This window comes from Oryzias latipes, chromosome 11 (assembly GCF_053564925.1).
Source record: "Oryzias latipes strain Hd-rR chromosome 11, Olatipes_Hd-rR_3.1".
Taxonomy (NCBI): Eukaryota; Metazoa; Chordata; class Actinopteri; order Beloniformes; family Adrianichthyidae; genus Oryzias; species Oryzias latipes.
In genome coordinates this window covers 22,128,784-22,147,755 of record NC_136247.1, presented here as the reverse complement: position 1 = coordinate 22,147,755, position 18,972 = coordinate 22,128,784, and the positions used below count along the sequence as shown (strand labels likewise).

Genomic DNA, 18,972 nt, shown 5'->3' with positions numbered 1-18,972 from the left:
TTGTAGTTTAGGGTCGAATAGGAATAATAATATTCAGGACTTGTCTTTTATTAACTTTAGCAGTCAGTATTTTTACATTCGAAGGCTATTAGGCTACATGCTAACTGACTAGCCGATCATTTCCTGTTATTAATTTACGTCATAGATTTACAGCAGATACCTTCACATTTCTGTCTGTGTGTGTCTCATTACATTGCATTGAAGACACGGAGGATGTTTAGAGAACAGATTTATTTATTTTATTTATAAAAGCACAGAAGCATCCATCGTTTTCACGTTCACATCTGGTACGCCCTCAGTCATCTTGCTGCAAAAGCCGCTTCCTGCCGCTACTTCCGTGTCTCTGTGAGCATTCAATAGGGGTAAAAATAAAAGCAAGAATGGTCGATCTGTTATTTTCTCGATGAAAATCTGAAAAATATCATATTAAGCTGGATGCTTCGCCTAAAGCACTTACCTTTAGCTTGTAGCATAACAACAATAGCAGTACGTCCCGTTTCCCAGAGTGCTTTGCTGCAAATCACTGGCCAATCATTGGTCTTTTTGTTAGACCTTGGTCACAGGGACACGGTGATTGGCTAGTGATTGGCAGCAAAGCACTCTGGGAAACGGGACGTACTGCTATTGTTGTTATGCTACAAGCTAAAGGTAAGTGCTTTAGGCGAAGCATCCAGCTTAATATGATATTTTTCAGATTTTCATCGAGAAAATAACAGATCGACCATTCTTGCTTTTATTTTTACCCCTATTGAATGCTCACAGAGACACGGAAGTAGCGGCAGGAAGCGGCTTTTGCAGCAAGATGACTGAGGGCGTACCAGATGTGAACGTGAAAACGATGGATGCTTCTGTGCTTTTATAAATAAAATAAATAAATCTGTTCTCTAAACATCCTCCGTGTCTTCAATGCAATGTAATGAGACACACACAGACAGAAATGTGAAGGTATCTGCTGTAAATCTATGACGTAAATTAATAACAGGAAATGATCGGCTAGTCAGTTAGCATGTAGCCTAATAGCCTTCGAATGTAAAAATACTGACTGCTAAAGTTAATAAAAGACAAGTCCTGAATATTATTATTCCTATTCGACCCTAAACTACAATATCAGCTGTCTGACAACAGACCAGCCAGTTGCCCAAATGCCGGCATACATGATCAGACAGAGAGCTCTGCGGCGGAGCTAGCCTAGCAGGAGCTATCTGCTATCGTTTGACAAAGCAGCCTAGTTATCATAAATCTTTTGATATTTTTCTTATATTCATTGAGACGGTAATAAAGTGATCATTTTTGTTTTTCATGTTCCTTTTTTGAACGAATATGGGTCACAGAGACACGGAAGTTACCGCTGAAAGCGGCTTTTGCCGGCGTACAGAGAGCATATCCGCGTGAATGACTTATGACGTGAATAATTATTGCGTTCGAACGGATTAATTATTGCGTTCGAACGACATAATTATTGCGTTCGCACGAGTTAATAATTTCGAGGGAACGGAATAGTATTTTGAGGGAACGCAATAGTATCTTGTGGGAACGGAATAGTATCTTGTGGGAACGGAATAGTATTTCGTGCGAACGACATAATAACCTGTGGGAACAAGATATTAATCTGTGGGAACAAGATATATTTTTATATCTTAATGTCAGGACACGGGCTCCGTAAGTTTATCAGCACCAAAATAAAAAATATTTACATTTATAAAATGAACTGGTCAACTCTAGGATTTTATTTATTCAATCTTACATCCTCAAGCTTTTCATCAGTCTCCCCTGCTGCAGGAGTGGAGTTAGCCCCCCCCCCCCCCCCCCCCCCCAACCCCCGGCTGTGTGCTCACATGTAAATTAGCCAGGAGTGGCAGACAGAAAGTAGAACAGTTAGAAAGCCTAGTTCAACACTAAAATACAGCATTTTCCTTTGTTTTGTTTGTCTTTTATACATCCTTAGCACTAATCATTGCTTTTTTATTCATCCAAAATACAATTAACTTTATATTTTATCTTTTTTTTTTTTTTTTACAAACAAAACATATGAATGTGCTCCAAAACAAAACCCAGCCTCAGTACACTCCTACAGATGTAACATCAGACAGTAAATGTCTCTTTTATGCTTTTTTAATCAATGCTGCAACTACATTTCCTTTCTATACATCCAAAGAAATTAAACTACAATGACAACAAACACAACATATAGCAAATGTCTCTAAGAAGATTGTGTATATACAATATGTACCACCTTTAAACACCAAATAAATAACAAATCTTTCTAATAAAATCACAAAAAATGGAACACAAAATGTAAAACCCAAATTAGAAATTGCAATTTTAAAAAGATACATTTTTCAGCAGCTTTTCAAAATCAATCACATATTTTACTCTTCTGTGGATGAAACAAAGAAGTCCAGAATAATGTAGCCACTTCTCCAAAGTCTCTGTCACCTTCAGTTTTAAACAAAGTCTGTGAAAATCCATTATACATTGGTCACATGTATTCAGAGACCTGCTAAAAGTGCACAATTGTAAAAGCTCTTTTATATAGACAACTGTTTGTTTGCTTAGAGCTCTAAATATAAAAAAATGCTTTTCTATCACCTAGACACAGGTGGAGAACCACATCAACTGGATTAGTAACAGGGTGGCATGTTTAGGTTTAAACTTACATCAATAGACAACATGAAGCTGTTCATCACATTTTTGACCTAAACATGTAAACACATCCTTGGCTCTGCGGTTAGGAAATGGTAATTGGGAATCTCTTCATACCAGGAGCCAGCCTGAACATTGGAACATCACCACAGTGCCCATCCAGACTGGGACAGCAACGGGGTCCACTTCACAGCCGTGAGCTGCTGTGTTTAACTCCAGCTGTCCCAGCAAGGGAGACAACTGCAGCAACATCCACTGACCAAGCCGGCAAGCCCTGGCAGAAAAGATCCCCACAAGAAAAACACTGGCTCAGGCAGGCTGGTCAATAAAAAAATATAGTTTTGCCAATGTCTTGCAGCTCGCAGATCAAGTGGTTTAGTTTTCCAGTAATGTCAGTCAAGAATACAAGTTCAGATTCACCATATTCATATTCACCATATTCAGCAGATATCTCCACCAATAGCACCTTAAAAATCCTGTGCTGTTTTGCTTTGCAGCTGAGGTTTTTTTTATGATTTTCACAATAGGAGTCATTATGTGTCCAGAGCCAATCACTTCTGCACATAAGGCCTACTGGTGAATGACGCAGCAGTAATGCAGACATTTTGGAAAGTCTGGGTCAGCTTTACAGCTTACAGTGAGTGATGAAACCTGTCTGCAGTCACTGCTACTGGCTTTTCTAATGGTACCTTTTTCTGCACAAAAACTCCTTCACCGTGTTATACATTTCAACTCCTCTTGTAGTTGTCTGTTAGGGCAGATGTGTCAGGAGTTCTTCTCTTGTGGAAACCAAAGGCTATGCTGTACTGTTGCCGTCCACAGACTCATCACACTGGACGTTAACCACCTGCACTTTGCAAGATCCCGGTCCAGCTAATTGGCCAAGTTATCAGACATAGCTGACACTCATCTAGACATTGTAGTGGAAATTGAATGAGTTCTATTGTTCTCATTCTTAGGAACAGTGATAGCAATTATCATCATTGCTTGTTTCTTAATCTGATAAAAACCTTCTTCTACTTGATGAGAAATTGAGCAGGTCTAAACGAGGCTTAGATTTAAGAATTTTTTTCATGCTATATGCATAAGTCTTTGTCCTTTAAGGAAACAGATTACAGTCCCCCCCCCACAGGCTGCTGTCATATTAACATTAGCTTGGAGCTCCAGAATGGACAAGAAAAAACAACGAGAATGGCTCGAGCAGGGCGTTGCTCACGGGGCGGTCGCTCGTGCCAGGCGGTGGCACGTGCTCGGGCCCGCTAAATGCTACTTGTAGCTTTAATTATTATTATTTTTCTTCCGCCGGAAGAATCGCATTTTTGAGGCCTTTAACATACCCCAAAACTCACCAAATTTGGCACACACATCAGGAGTCGCGAAAAATTTCATATTTTATGAGAAATTGGCATGGGCGCGCAAAAACGGCTCGACAGCGCCACCTACAATGACTTTTGTCCCGACGCCCCGCATACGCTTTAACGTACAAGCTTGATTTTTTCAGGGCATGTTCATCAAATGGAAACCTACAAAAAAGTCTGTAGGTACCAAGCTGTCAGTTGCACAGGAAGTCTGCTATATTGATGTCAATATGTCATTTTTGCTCTATTTTGGACATTTGCAGGCCTCCTTCTAGAACGAACTCCTCCTAGAGATTTGTGAATAATGACTCCAAACTTTGGTTTTGTAAAATAAACACATGTCCGATGTTAAATTGCGAAGCTTTTAAGTTTTTACGGTTGTTTGTGACCGTGGCGGCGCGTAGAAATTCGACGTTGTTTCGAAAACACGCCATGAAAAGAAAAATGGCCATTACTCAGCCATGCATAATCCAATCTGATCCAAAATTGATGTGCATGATTGTAGTCTGACTCTGAACACATCTGCAGTGAAAAAATCTGGAAAAAGTGTAGCGCCACCTGCTGGCAAGAGGAAATGACATGTTTTACTTGGAGCATCACTACTCCGAGTAGGATGAGCCGACACACCTGAAAATGACGTCCACCTGTTGAAAAGCCATTGAAGTTTACTCTGACAAAAAACCATAACTTTCAATGCGGGGGTGTGGTCGTGACAGAGCGGCAAAGTTGGGCATCTCGCTATGCACACAAAAGTTGCTCTCACGTGCACATTCCTTGTCCAATCTCACTGAAATTCAATGGATATGATGAAGCTTCTATTCTGAACCCATGGATATGACAATCTTGGACGAGCTCTATAGCGCCACCTAGTTATTGCATTGGGCACATTCTGCCCTGTATTTTCTCTTTGCTTTGTCCGATGTGCATGAAATTAAAACTGGAGATACTCAGAAGGGTCCTCTCTCATCGTGTAAAGTTTCATGGGTGTACACCTGACGGTGCCTGCGTAACAGGAAGTGGTCGATTATGTGCACCCAAATAATAGAAATTTATTATAAATCAGCCGTTTGTCTCAGGAAGCTGAGATTTCAGAATTAGATGCCTTTAATAACCTCCAGCTTTGATATGTAACACTATAGGGTCTACGAGAAACTTCATCACTTGATTTTTTTAATGAAATTTTGGACTGAACAAAGATTTTTAGCATAAATTCTGTTTAGGTTATCAGCACCAAGAATTCAACTTTCATAGGCATTTATGTGCTACTGCTTCCTAAAAAAATTCAGAATTATTGAAGTTACAGGTGACATCTTAGAGAGCATTACATCCAAAAAGGTCCGAAAACGTCTTTTTAGGCAAAACTACAAACACCTATTTTTTTTCATAACTTAATCATCATATATCAACACCATTTATTTTTTTAAATGTAGGGATCTGTGTTTGCTGCCTTCCATATTTTTTTCAGAAGTCCAGGTGAAACAGATGATTTTAAAAAAATCCTGATTCATCCCAAAACCTGTGCTTTTTCCGTCTGGACTCCAAACAAGTGTGTTTTAAAATTACTTATGCTTCAAATATCCACACCAAGTTTCACACGCATATAGCTGAACATGTCTAAATGCTTCTTGAATATTCTTTACAGATATAAAATGAACTGGTCAACTGTAGGATGTCATTTCCTCTTACATGCTTAAGTCTTTTCCTCATGCTGCAGCCTGCTCCTCAATCATCCCTGTTGCTGGAGTCAAATTTCACCCCCCCCCCCCCCCCCCACACACACACACCAGCTGCCAGTTCATATGCTAACTAACCCAGAAGTGAGGTGACAAGAGTTTAGACACAAGAGGGAGGGCAGACTGCTTTTTCATTTGTTTTGTATGTCTTTCATAGATTTTTATGAATAATCATTGCTTTTCTAGTCATGTAAAATGCAATTAACCTAATATTTTATCTTTTTTTTTTACAAACAAAACATATGAATGTGCTCCAAAACAAAACCCAACTCTCAGTACAGTTCTACAGATGTAACATAAGACTTAGACAGTAAATGTCTCTTTTATCCTTTTTTAATCAATGCTGCAACTTCTTTTCCTTAATATAAATCCAATGAAATTAAACTACAAAACCAAAAAACACAACCTATAGCAAATTTCTCTAAATAAATTATGTGTATATACAATATGTAGCACTTTTAAACAAAATAATAACAAATCCTTCCAATACAAGCACAGAAAAATGGAACACAAAATTTAAAACCCACATTTGAAATGGCAATTTTAAAAAGATAATTTTTTCAGCCTGCTAAAAGTGCACAATTGTAAAAGCTCTTTTATATAGACAACTGTTTGGTTGCTTAGAGCTCTAAATATAAAAACAATGCCTTTATGGACGTGGCACGGATGGCACGGATGTTCAGCAGGGTAAACCCCAGGAAAGCGGCGGGACCTGATGGAGTTCCCGGAAAGGTTCTGCGGGCCTGCGCCGATCAACTCTCCCAGGTCTTCACAAAAATCTTCAACCTGTCGCTAGCTCAGGCTTTCATCCCTGCTTGCCTGAAGTCATCCACTATCATCCCGATACCCAAAAAGTCCTCATCCACAGCCTTCCTCACGGACTTCCGCCCAGTTGCACTCACTGCTGTCATCACAAAGTGTCTGGAGCGGCTGCTCCTGGGACACATCAAAGACTCCCTCCCTCCAATCTTCGTCCCCCACCAGTTTGCTTACAAAGCAAACAGATCAACGGATGATGCCATTTCCATCACCCTCCACACTGCGCTGAGCCACCTGGAACACAGAGACACCTACGCCAGGATGCTCTTTGTGGACTATAGCTCAGCCTTTAACACAATCATTCCTGACATTCTGGTCAACAAACTGTCTGAACTAGGACTCCACCCACTCACCTGCTCGTGGATCAAGGACTTCCTGACAAACAGACCACAGACAGTCAAACTTGACCCCCACCTCTCCTCCACCCGGACGCTGAGCACAGGCTCCACACAGGGATGTGTGCTGAGTCCTCTGCTGTATACACTGTACACAGCAGACTGCAGACCAGCCCACACCAGCAACACCGTGGTGAAGTTTGCAGACGACACTACTGTGGTGGGGCTGATCTCTGGGGACGACGAGACGGCCTACAGAGACGAAGTCCTGAAACTCTCAAGGTGGTGTCAGGCTAATAACCTCATCCTGAACACCACCAAGACCAAGGAGATCATCCTGGACTTCAGAAAAAACAGAACAGATCCACCCCCACTCTACATCGATGGAAACTGTGTGGAGAGGGTCCACAGCTTCACCCTCCTGGGCACCACCATCTCTGCTGACCTCACATGGTCTAACAACACCATGACTGTCATCAGGAAGGCCCAGCAACGCCTGCACTTCCTGAGAAAACTTAGGAGGAACGACGTCAGCCAGGAGCTGCTGGTAACGTTCTACCGCTCAACCATTGAGAGCATTCTGTCCTATGGCATCACAGTGTGGTTTTCCCACTGCACTGAAGCAGAACGGCAGAGTCTCCAGAGAGTGGTAAAGACAGCGCAGAGGATCATCGGCTGCCCCCTCCCCTCACTGAAGGACATTTACCAGTCTCGCTGCCTCAGCAGAGTGACTAGCATCACCACTAACTCCACCCATTCTGCTTTCCCTCTGTTTGAACTGCTGCCCTCTGGAAGGAGGTACAGGTCCATCAGAACCAGGACAAACAGACTAAGAAACAGCTTTTTTCCACAGGCAATTATCATACGGAATGCACATACGTCCACCAACCACACCTCACTCTAATTTTACTACAATGCGTGCAATATCCTGACTGTCTAACCGGGTCACTGTGCAATAACTTGATATTTATTAAGCTGTGCTCACAGCAACTCATGTAATTCCATTCTATTTTATTCACAAATATTTAATATTTAACAGTTTCTGTCCATATTGTTCATTTTTTGTTAAGAGTTGTAAATACAGTATTTCTTTTTCTATTCTATTTTTATTTTTATTTTATGTAACTCCTTCACTCCAAGGCTGCTGCAATTTCATTGTATCCCCATGTACAATGACAATAAACGATTCTGATTCTGATTATATCACTTAGACACAGATGGAGAACCATATCAACTGGATTGGTAACAGCAACAACCACCGACCAAGCCGGCAAGCCCTGGCAGAAAAGATCCCCACAAGAAACACTGCAGGCTGTTCCATAAAAAATATAGTTTTACCATTGCCTTGCAGATCACAGTTGAAGTGGTTTAGTTTTCCTAAAAAAATTCAGAATGATTGAAGTTACAGGTGAACTTTTAGACAACATTTGATCCAAAAAGGTCCGAAAACGTCTTTTTAGGCAAAACTGCAAACACCTATTTTTTTGCATAACTTATCTTTCAAATATCAGCACAAAAAAATTAAAAACGGTAGGGATCTGTGTTTGCTGCCTTCCATATTTTTTTCAGACTTAAAAGTGTAACAGATGATTTATAAAAAATCCTTTTTCATCCAAAAACCTGTGTTAAATCTGTCTAGACTTAGTATTAAAAACTCTCCAAGATGAATGTGCCTGACTCCACCTGCAGGTGGATCACAGACTTCCTGACGGACAGACAGCAGTATGTGAGGCTGGGGAAGCTCGTCTCAGATACTCGGACCACAAGCACCGGATCCCCCCAGGGCTGTGTCCTTTCACCCCTGTTACTCTCCCTGTACACAAACAGCTGCACAGCTGGTCACCTGTCTGTCAAACTCCTGAAGTTTGCTGACGACACCACACTCATCGGCCTCATCTCTGACGGAGATGAGTCGGCCTACAGGAGTGAAATAGCCAGGCTGGTGTCATAGTGCAGCGCTAACAACCTGGAGCTTAATGCTCTGAAGACAGTGGAGATGACAGTGGACTTCAGGAAGGCCCCAGCCCCCCTCCCCCCTGTCATCCTCTGTGACTCCCCGGTGACCTCTGTGGAGTCCTTCTGCTTCCTGGGAACCATCATCAGCCAGGACCTCAAGTGGGAGCAGAACATCAGCTCCATCACTAAGAAGGTCCAGCAGAGGATGTACTTCCTGAGGCAGCTGAAGAAGTTTCACCTCCCTGAAAAGATGTTGGTAGACTTTTACACCGCCATCATCGAATCCACCCTCACGTCCTCCATCACAGTCTGGTTCGCTGCGGCCACGGCCAGAGACAAGGCCAAGCTGCAACGCGTCATCCACTCAGCAGAGAAGGTGATCGGCTGCCACCTCCCGTCTCTCCAGGAGCTGCACATCTCCAGGACCTGGAGGCGGGCAGCCAGGATTGTAGCCAACCCCTCTCATCCAGGACATAATCTCTTTCGGCCCCTCCCTCCTGGCAAGAGGCTCCGGTCCATCAGGACCAGGACCTCGCGCCACTAGAACAGCTTCTTCCCCACTGCAGTCAGCCTGCTGAACAGTACCCCAACTCCCCCAGGTGACCCCCCCTCCCCCACCCCCCCCCCCGCCCACCAAAGGACTGTCGGTGCCACTTACAGGCCCCACCATCCCAGCCCATCTGTGCTCCCACTTTAATTCACCTTACTCTACTGTATATAGTGTGTTGTTGTTGTTAACTTAATTTTTAACTTATTCTTAATTGCACTATACACCAAGTCAAATTCCTCGTTTTGTAAAGTGCGCTCTACTGAACCTGGCAATAAAACTTTTTCTGATTTCTGATTCTATTAACCATTGTTTTTTATTCATTCAAAATGCAATTAAATCAATATTTTATCTTTTTTCTTTTCCTTTTTCTTTTTTTTTTATCTCTTATATCCTTTTTTATAATCAATGTTTGAACTTCTTTTCCTTTCTATTGTCATGGTTTCAGTTTGTTGTCTTTTTTTTTCGCTTTAGTTCTTGTTCTGTCTTGTTTGGTTCTGTTTCCTGTTTTATTTTGAAAGGTTTCCTGTCTTGTCATGTTTCTTGAGTTTTACTTCCTTTGGTCCCCATCTGCCCTAATCGTGTTCACCTGTGTCTTGTCTGCCCTGTCTGTATATAAGTCTTGTCTCTGCCTTCCTCCTGTGCTGGTCCATTAACTTCTGCTCATGTTGATCACGTCTTCTTGTCTGGCGTCCATGTCCCTTGCCATGCCACAGTAAGTTTTTGTTTTTAGTTTTGTCATCCTGCTCTGCAGCACTTTTTGTTAGTTAAATAAACCCACTTGCCCTGAACCCGTTTGCCTCCCGTCTCTGCGCCTGGGTCCTACCTGCTCTCGAGCCTCCCCCCCACACGACATCTATACATCCAATGAAATTAAACTACAAATCAACAAACACAACTGATAACAAATGTCTCTAAAAAATGATGTGTATATTTGCAGAACCTTAAAAACACCAAACAAATAACAAATGCTTCCCAATTAAAGCACAAAAAATGGAACACAAAATGTAAAACCCAAGTTAGAAATTGCAATTTGAAAAAGATACTTTTTTCAGCAGCTTTTCAAAATCAATCACCAATTCTACTCTTCTGTGGATGAAACAAAGAACTCCAGAACAATGAAGCCATTTCTCTAAGTCTCTCTCACCTTCAGTTTTAAACAAGGTCTGTGAAAATCCACCATACATTGGTCACATGAACTCAGAGACCTGCTAAAAGTGCACAATTGTAAAAGCTCTTTTATATAGACAACTGTTTGTTTGCTTAGAGCTCTAAATATAAAAAAAATGCTTTTCTATCACCTAGACACAGATGGAGAACCATATCAACTGGATTAATAACAGGGTGGCATGTTTAGACAACATGAAGCTGTCCATCACATTTTTGACCTAAACATGTAAACACATCCTTGGCTCTGCGGTTAGGAAATGGTATTTGGGAATCTCTTTATACCAGGAGCCAGCCTGGCCATTGGAACATCGCCACAGTGCCCATCCAGACTGGGACAGCAACGGGGTCCACTTCAGAGCCGTGAGCTGCTGTGTTTAACTCCAGCTGTCCCAGCAAGGGAGACAACTGCAGCAACATCCACTGACCAAGCTGACAAGCCCTGGCAGAAAAGATCCCCACAAGAAAAACACTGGCTAAGGCAGGCTGGTCAAAAAAAAAATAGTTTTGCATTGTCTTGCAGCTCGCAGATCAAGTGGTTTAGTTTTCCAGTAATGTCAGTCAAGAATGCAAGTTCAGATTCACAATGTTCATATTCACCATATTCAACAGACATCTCCTCCAATAGCACCTTAAAAATCCTGTGCTGTTTTGCTTTGCAGCTGAGGTTGTTTACGATTTTCAGAATAAGAGTCATTATATGTCCAGAGCCAATCACTTCTGCACATAAGGCCTGCTGGTGAATGACGCAGCAGTAATGCAGACATTTTGGAAAGTCTGGGTCAGCTTTACAGTGAGTGATGAAACCTGTTTGTCTATTGATCATAGCAGGAGTCCCATCTGCAGTCACTGCTACCAGCTTTTCTAATTGTACCTTTTTCTGCACAAAAACTCCTTCACCGTGTTATACATTTCAACTCCTCTTGTAGTTGTCTGTTAGGGCAGATGTGTCAGGAGTTCTTCTCTTGTGGAAACCAAAAGCTATGCTGTACTGTTGCCGTCCACAGACTCATCACACTGGACGTTAACCACCTGCACTTTGCAAGATCCCGGTCCAGCTAATTGGCCAAGTTATCAGACATAGCTGACACTCATCTAGACATTGTAGTGGAAATTGAATGAGTTCTATTGTTCTCATCCTTAGGGACAGTGATAGCAATTATCATCATTGCTTGAATTTTTTTCATGCTATATGCAAAAGTCTTTGTCCCTTAAGGCAACAGATTACAGCCCCCCCCCCCCCCCCCCCCCCCCCCCCGGCTGCTGTCGTATTAACAATAGCTTGGAGCTCCAGAATGGACAAGAAAAAACGACGAGAATGGCTCGAGCAGGGCGTTGCTCACGGGGCGGTCGCTCGTGCCGTGCGGTCGCACGTGCTCGGGCCCGCTAAATGCTACTTGTAGCTTTAATCATTCTTATTTTATTGAAATTTTCTTTCACACAAATTCATTAGGCACTTAAGCCCGGATAACCCACTGGGTCATGCAGTTTTTTATGATATTCTTTTTTTCCCCATTTTTTCTATTCATTTTTTCGTTTGTGCGAATTGCTGTTACCCCCATGGAACAAATGAACCAATTTAAAAAAAGTCAAATTAACTCTAAAAACTGTGAAGAAAATACTTCTTGGGTTCGCTGGTATTAAACATAATCCCCGTTTAGTCAAAGTAAAGGGATGTGATGAGCTTCATCCAGTGTGGGTCCTTGGGGCAAGACCATTCGGGCTACTGCCTAACTATGTAACCACAAGGGGGCCCACGTCTGGGTCCCCTTGTGCCGGTCCCCAGCCCGGATAAAAGACAGGGCTGTGTCAAGAAGGCCATGCAGAAGCTGATTCGCTATGGATAAGCCAACAACAGTTGAGACAAAGCAGGCAAACTGCATTGTAAACCAAACAAACAAAAAATTGAATGTATTTAGACAAGTTGACGTGGGCCTTTAGATGAGCTTCAGGCAGTGCAGCAGCGTGTCTGCATACTCTGCAAGCTACTTTTCACTTTAGGAGGACTAGCACTGTTTCACACACTGCCATGTAACCTGCAAGGGACGCTGGAGGCAGCCCATTAGCTGCCCAGAGAAAGTGCTTGGGTGTGTACCAATGCAACAAAGATGGATGAAAATGCACCTATAGAGAGGGAAAATGGTGTTTAAAAGAGGTGAATAAAGCTCAAACTATCATGTCCTCAGTTTCAGTGTGACCTTAAAAGGTTTGTGAGGTTTGAACCAGCAGCAGTCATACACACAAAGTGGGTTGTAATAATCTTGGCGACTGGTCACAAAGGTCCTGAGTAACATTTTAAAGACCCACTCCAAGTAAAATAAGTGGTGTTTTTTACATGTTCTTGCGGCATTCTATTCATGTTGAAGGATATTAAATAAGAAAATTAAGCTCAAAATAGCGTTTATGTACGGAGCCCGTGTCCTGACATTAAGATATAAAAATATATCTTGTTCCCACAGATTAATATCTTGTTCCCACAGGTTATTATGTCGTTCGCACGAAATAATATTCCGTTCCCACAAGATACTATTCCGTTCCCACAAGATACTATTGCGTTCCCTCAAAATACTATTCAGTTCCCTCGAAATGATTAACTCGTGCGAACGCAATAATTATGTCGTTCAAACGCAATAATTAATCCGTTCGAACGCAATAATTATTCACGTCATAAGTCATTCACGCGGATATGCTCTCTGTACGCCGCCGCTTTCAGCGGTAACGTCCGTGTCTCTGTGACCCATATTCGTTCAAAAAAGGAACATGAAAAACAAAAATGATCACTTTATTACTGTCTCAATGAATATAAGAAAAATATCAAAAGATTTATGATAACTAGGCTGCTTTGTCATACGATAGCTCCTGCTAGGCTACTACTAGCGCCGCCGCAGAGCTCTTTGATGTATGCCGGTATTTGGGCAACTGGCTGGTCTGTTGTCCGACAGCTGATATTGTAGTTTAGGGTCGAATAGGAATAATAATATTCAGGACTTGTCTTTTATTAACTTTAGCAGTCAGTTGCTTTACATTCGAAGGCTATAAGGATACATGCTAACTGACTAGCCGATCATTGATCCTGTTATTAATTTACATCATAGATTTACAGCAGATCCCTTCACATTTCTGTCTGTGTGTGTCTCCAATTGAGAAAGGTTTGTTATTTGCAAAAATTTGAGCCATGATTTATTGTTGCTTGTTTTTAAATACTTGAACCATGGAATTAAATAAACGTCTTGCAATTATTGCAGACTTTTTGGTATTTGTTGAACTGTCAGTGACTCTGTGTGAGGAGAACTTCTCTTCTCTCAGGAATAAAAAGTCACTTCATAACGTCCCTCTCCAATAATCTATTTTTATGCATTTTCAAAACATTTCCAGGGGTCTTTTCATTATGATGAAGTCGTTTTTAGTCAAAATCCAAAAACCTGTGTGGTTTCCTCGGACATAGTTTCTGCAGAGCAGCAGTAGTTCAGTAGAAATTCACCTTTTTGTTGTGGGCAGGACTGTTGGCGCAGGGCAACTCCGCGCCTACTTCCCATCACCCATCTGTTTACAGGTTCTCCTTGTACCGTAAAGCCCCTTTTACCCCCAAGCAACGATTATCTTTGAAACTAAAATAGTGAGGAATATTGAAGCCATCCAGCCTTATACAAACAAATTCAAAGGGCATTTCTTCATCTGCACCTGATTCACAAAGATTTACATACAAGCATACTCAAAAATGCCATTTTAGGCTCAATTTTCTGTCTATGTGTCCTCCATCATCAGAAAAATTCCACACATACGTGTTCAAAGCACCAAAAACACAACTTCCAGCAAAAAATGTGGATGTCTTTTCTCATTTCGTTTACCACCTTATAGTGAATGATGATGAACTTTATTAACATGGCAATGGAGAAATCTTATTTGTCACTTCTACCCGTTTTCTACTCTGCTCTTGTTTATTTTAACAGTCTGAATATTTACATTTTTATCCATTTCTAACTTGACTGGACCAGTGAAAAGTTTCCACTTTTAACAAACTAGAACATACTGTGTACTACAGTTCTCTAGCAGCTGTAATGAAAGCTGCTTTAGCTATTTGTGGTTGTCACCAAGATAGCAGAACAGATGGCTGAAATAAAGGGTCTTATTTCTTTCTTTAAGGATGTTCAACACCCCCCCCCCCCCCCCCCTTCAAGAGTCCTCTGTCCAAGTGTCCAAATAACCAAGGAATAAAAGCCAGCCTGTTGTCTGAAGCTGTTTTTTTGGTTTAAATAATTACTTGTAATGGGAGATTTCAGTGACACTGAGAATCATTAGTAGGGCCCCTTAAAAATATTTAAATATTTCAATTACTGCTAGATTTTTATCTTCAATCACAAGTAGACAAAGAAAAAAAAACATGGAAAAGCTGTTAAGCTGTCCTAGTAGTTGCTTTAAACAAAATAAAAGCTTTGAGTTTTGTCGTTAATTTTCCTCATCATGATCCACTTTTACTCTTTTTTTTCCCCTCCGAATGTGAAAGCAGGAAAAGATATTGTTTCTAAACTCTGGAAAATAAAACATCAACCTTATAAACTTTTGATATTTGTCCTTTTTAAACATTTCAAAGAAATAGTCCACTTCTGTTCAGACCAAGAATAAAAAAGGAGCTTCAGAGATCTTTTTCTATTTCTATCACTCTCACAAATGCCAACTCTGCGTTTAGACTCGGATGACATGGCAGATGTTATTTTATCTCTCTCTCTCTCTCTCGTGCTTATTTTTTATTTCATTTTTTGTGTCAATTATTGGATTGCCGAAGTAGAAATCTCTAAATAATCTTTCTGAATGATGCAGATTGAAAGAAACTGGCTTTGGGATAAATTATATACGGTGGCCCTGAAGTACAAACCACACATATGACCTACCGCAAAAACGTATCAAAGACCTCAATGACAATGTAAAAAAAAGTCTGAAGTCTGGAGTGACAGATGAGTATGTTAGAGCAGCGTGGGACATGTATGAGGACCGTAAGACAGTGGTGAGATGTGCAGTAGGCGTGACAGAGGAGTTCGATGTGCGATGACATCATGGATCAGCTCTGAGCCTCTTCCTATTCGCTGAGGTTTTGATTTCTAAATTGTCACGTTGTTTTTTTAAATAATTTTTTTGCTGTTTTATTTGTGATCTTTATTATATCTTTGTGTTGAGTGATTCGTTGGTGTGATTTGCACTTCCGGGCCACCATAGTTCTCCACACATGTGAGAATAACCTGGATAGAAAGTTTCTGTAAATTAACTTTAACTTTTTTCCCCATAAGTCTGAGAATCCGCCGCTGTGCTCCTTTCAAGTGTTCTCAGGGACATTCCACTGAGCACCCAAACCTGTTTTATTCTTACTGCGGGTACGTAGCACTTTCTGACACATTTGATGTGTTTGCGTGTCTCTTTCTGATACGTGTGTACATAAATAACACACGTCTGAATATCTATGAGCGGTACAGGGAGGGCTGGGGATGGTGATGGAGGGGTGGGCATGGGGATGTTCCTTCTGCGGTGCTGCAGTGTTGCCACATTTCTCTGTGACAGGTCTGATCAGAAAGTGATGACAGCCTATGATTGTCAAAACGCCTGCCACTGAGTGGCAGATCGGCTTTGGCTCTTCTGTGTTTCCCACTTCCCTTCCCCCTGGTTTTGTCACATCTCTTTCCCAGCAGTGGGGTTGGCTTAACTCAGAGTGAAGGTAAGAAGAGACGAGCACCGGCAGCACAAGGAACTCAATCTCCGTATGTTGTGTTAAGGCCATTGTAGATGTCATGCGTTAAAAACTCCCACGGCTGCAGAGACGCGAGCCAGGCAGTGACAGTGTGGGAGTTAAAGCTGGAGTTGGAGAGCTGGGTTTGGTGAGTATCTTGACAAACAAAGCAATGCTGCTCCTTACTTTGCATGCTGGACAGGTATGACAGGAGCAATATGTGTGCTTTCTCTAAAAGAATGCTGGGAACAGAAAGCGTCAAAATATGCCCAGCAGGTAGATTCCATAAAAAAAAGCCCCTGCCTCATAAGTTTAGATGACAAATACAATAAAAAAAAAATAACAAGAACCCTTCAAGGAAAAAAATGGTCAATAAAAAAATACAGATGTTGTTAGGCGTTCCGATGGAACCTTAATTGATCAATTTAATTTCATTGAATATTCACTTAATTTTTGTATTTACATGGTTCTGGCCTTTTCCTTTAAATCATTTAAAAATATCATCAGAATGGATTTATTATTGTGATCTAGATCTACAAGTAGCAGAGATGAGATCACTGAATGAAAACTCCTTTCACCCTCTTGACGTGAAGACGTGAAGAAAATCCTTCTAATACAGTTACTAGTTTCTGAAAATGAAATCGATTTTTAGATCTGCTGTTTCAAAGTTTGTCCCTACATGTTCCACAAAAAATTTGACGAAAAGCTTTGATTTCAATAATAATCTATGTCGCTTACAGGTATGCTGGTTGTTACATCACTCTTCACTAGGGCTGCGTATCACCAATGATTTCCGGAATCGATGCAATTTGATTCACTCAAATCAATTCAGTTTTGATTTTACATGGTTTACATAGTCAGACATATTTGTTCAGAAATGTATTAACAATCTATAAATATTTAGAATAGGTTCATATTAATCTGATACAGTTTACATACTGTAAAATGTATTAGATTGTTAACACCAAACAGTGTTATATGGTTTCTCAAACACAGAAGCTCCAACAAAAATGTGCAGATCTTTAACATTGTTAAGGCTCCAAACTTTATAGCCTTTAGAGTCACCAATGTCTGCTTAGGTCACTAGAGCATTAGCCGTCCTATGGGAAATTCCATTATACGCTAGCACCAAGCTAGCAGACTTTGGCTTTACTGCTGTTATTGTTAATGACTCTGTAGATGTATCAGAGTACATTAGTAATGCTTCATGAACCTTCTGATTGTATTTTGAAATCTGTTTAGCAGTTTTACATCTGTACACCATCTTTGTTTCAATGCTTGATCTCACAAAATCTCACGAGAATTAAGAAGCATTAGGTCACCGGAAAAGGAAAAGCATCAAAGAGTGATCCCTTCTTTTAGGGATCGATTATTAATCGATTAATCGATTCAGATTGATTCAGTAACTCAGCCCAGCTCTAACGCTGCTCTACACACCATCATCAATTAAACCTCGAGGGCCGGTTTTCCAGACATCCTGCCTTATCTGCTGCTGATTTAGGTGTGTTTGGCCAATAAAGAGCTCCAACAGCTCAAGGCCTGGATTCTGACTCCCCCGATTCAGACTTTTAGTTTGAACATCTAAATAGTCTGCCTTCCTTCCAATCGCAATCATACTTTTGCCTTTAAATTCATTAATGGTTCTCTCTGCATTCTAGAGGGTTTGCCATTCCTCCTCCACCCCGTTTTCCACCTGGAGCGATGCTATGGCATGGTCCAACCTCTAACCACTATCACCTTGTAGACTCTAGGGTTTATACATCTATGTCTGAGTTCATTCCAAGCACACATTATCGGTCCAGAGCAAAATCTGAAATTATTCTAAATGATTTTTCTGTTACACAATTCTTCACTCTTATTCTTAAAATCTCTCCTTATTGAAAATTTCAAGGTGGTGGTGAGAAGGAAATCTAACAATCTATCCAGAGGGGTAATCAAAAAAAGGCATATCAGCTCTGAAAATGAAGGCCAACCCCACAGGCAAACCTTAATTCCCCAAAAAAAAAAGATCAGCAACAGAACGTGGAAAAATACAAAGTTTAAATGTGAGCGAAAAACTACAACTGGTATAGAAGCAGAAGAATATATGCATCTCAGACCAGGCGAGAGTTGTCAGGCTGATGGGTAGGGAAGGGAGGCAAGTCCTGAGCAACAAAAGCTGCTGGAGGTCTGGCAGCACAACAGAACGTGACAGAGCCTCACTGGAGGAAACCAGAGAATGAGTTCAGGTGAGTTTTCAGACTTGGAAAATTATCCGAAGAAACAAACTCCAGTGAAAATCAGACCTGCCACTGACAATGTGCTCTAGTTTTTAGGTGAACCAAAGTTCCTCTAGTTGAAGTGAGCTTTCGCCAGAGTTGTAATAAAAACGGCCAAGAGTGAAAACCACCAAATTAATATTTTGATTTGGTTTGATTTAGCATGAATGATGTATGGGGTCAAGTTTGGATCAGCACAACATAAATGAAAATCCAGAGTGTAAATTTGAAAAAAAAAACAAAAAAAACAAACAATTTGAAGACAGTTTTAAATTCAAAGAACACATATTTTATCTTGACAGAATTAGTGAAAATAAAATTGTAAATTTGAAAAAAACAATATTGAAAACTTTAATGGTATACTGCATTTTTTTCGTTTGCTCCTGATTCACAACTATTGAAGAAATAGTAATACTTTTTCAGAAATGCAATAATAGTCA

At 40.9% G+C, this 18,972-nt stretch overlaps 2 long non-coding RNA genes across 2 annotated transcripts; one reads left to right on the top strand and one right to left on the bottom strand.

The window, feature by feature from the left end:
• Positions 1-216: 216 nt before the first annotated feature.
• On the bottom strand, positions 217-516 carry LOC144995645 (uncharacterized). Its single transcript, XR_013659165.1, has 2 exons — positions 458-516; positions 217-343 (listed from the first exon to the last, which is right to left on the bottom strand). It is a non-coding gene; the product is annotated as an uncharacterized LOC144995645 (long non-coding RNA).
• A 43-nt stretch (positions 517-559) lies between these two features.
• LOC144995644 (uncharacterized) lies at positions 560-889 on the top strand. Its single transcript, XR_013659164.1, has 2 exons — positions 560-648; positions 763-889. It is a non-coding gene; the product is annotated as an uncharacterized LOC144995644 (long non-coding RNA).
• The last annotated feature ends 18,083 nt before the right edge of the window (positions 890-18,972 follow it).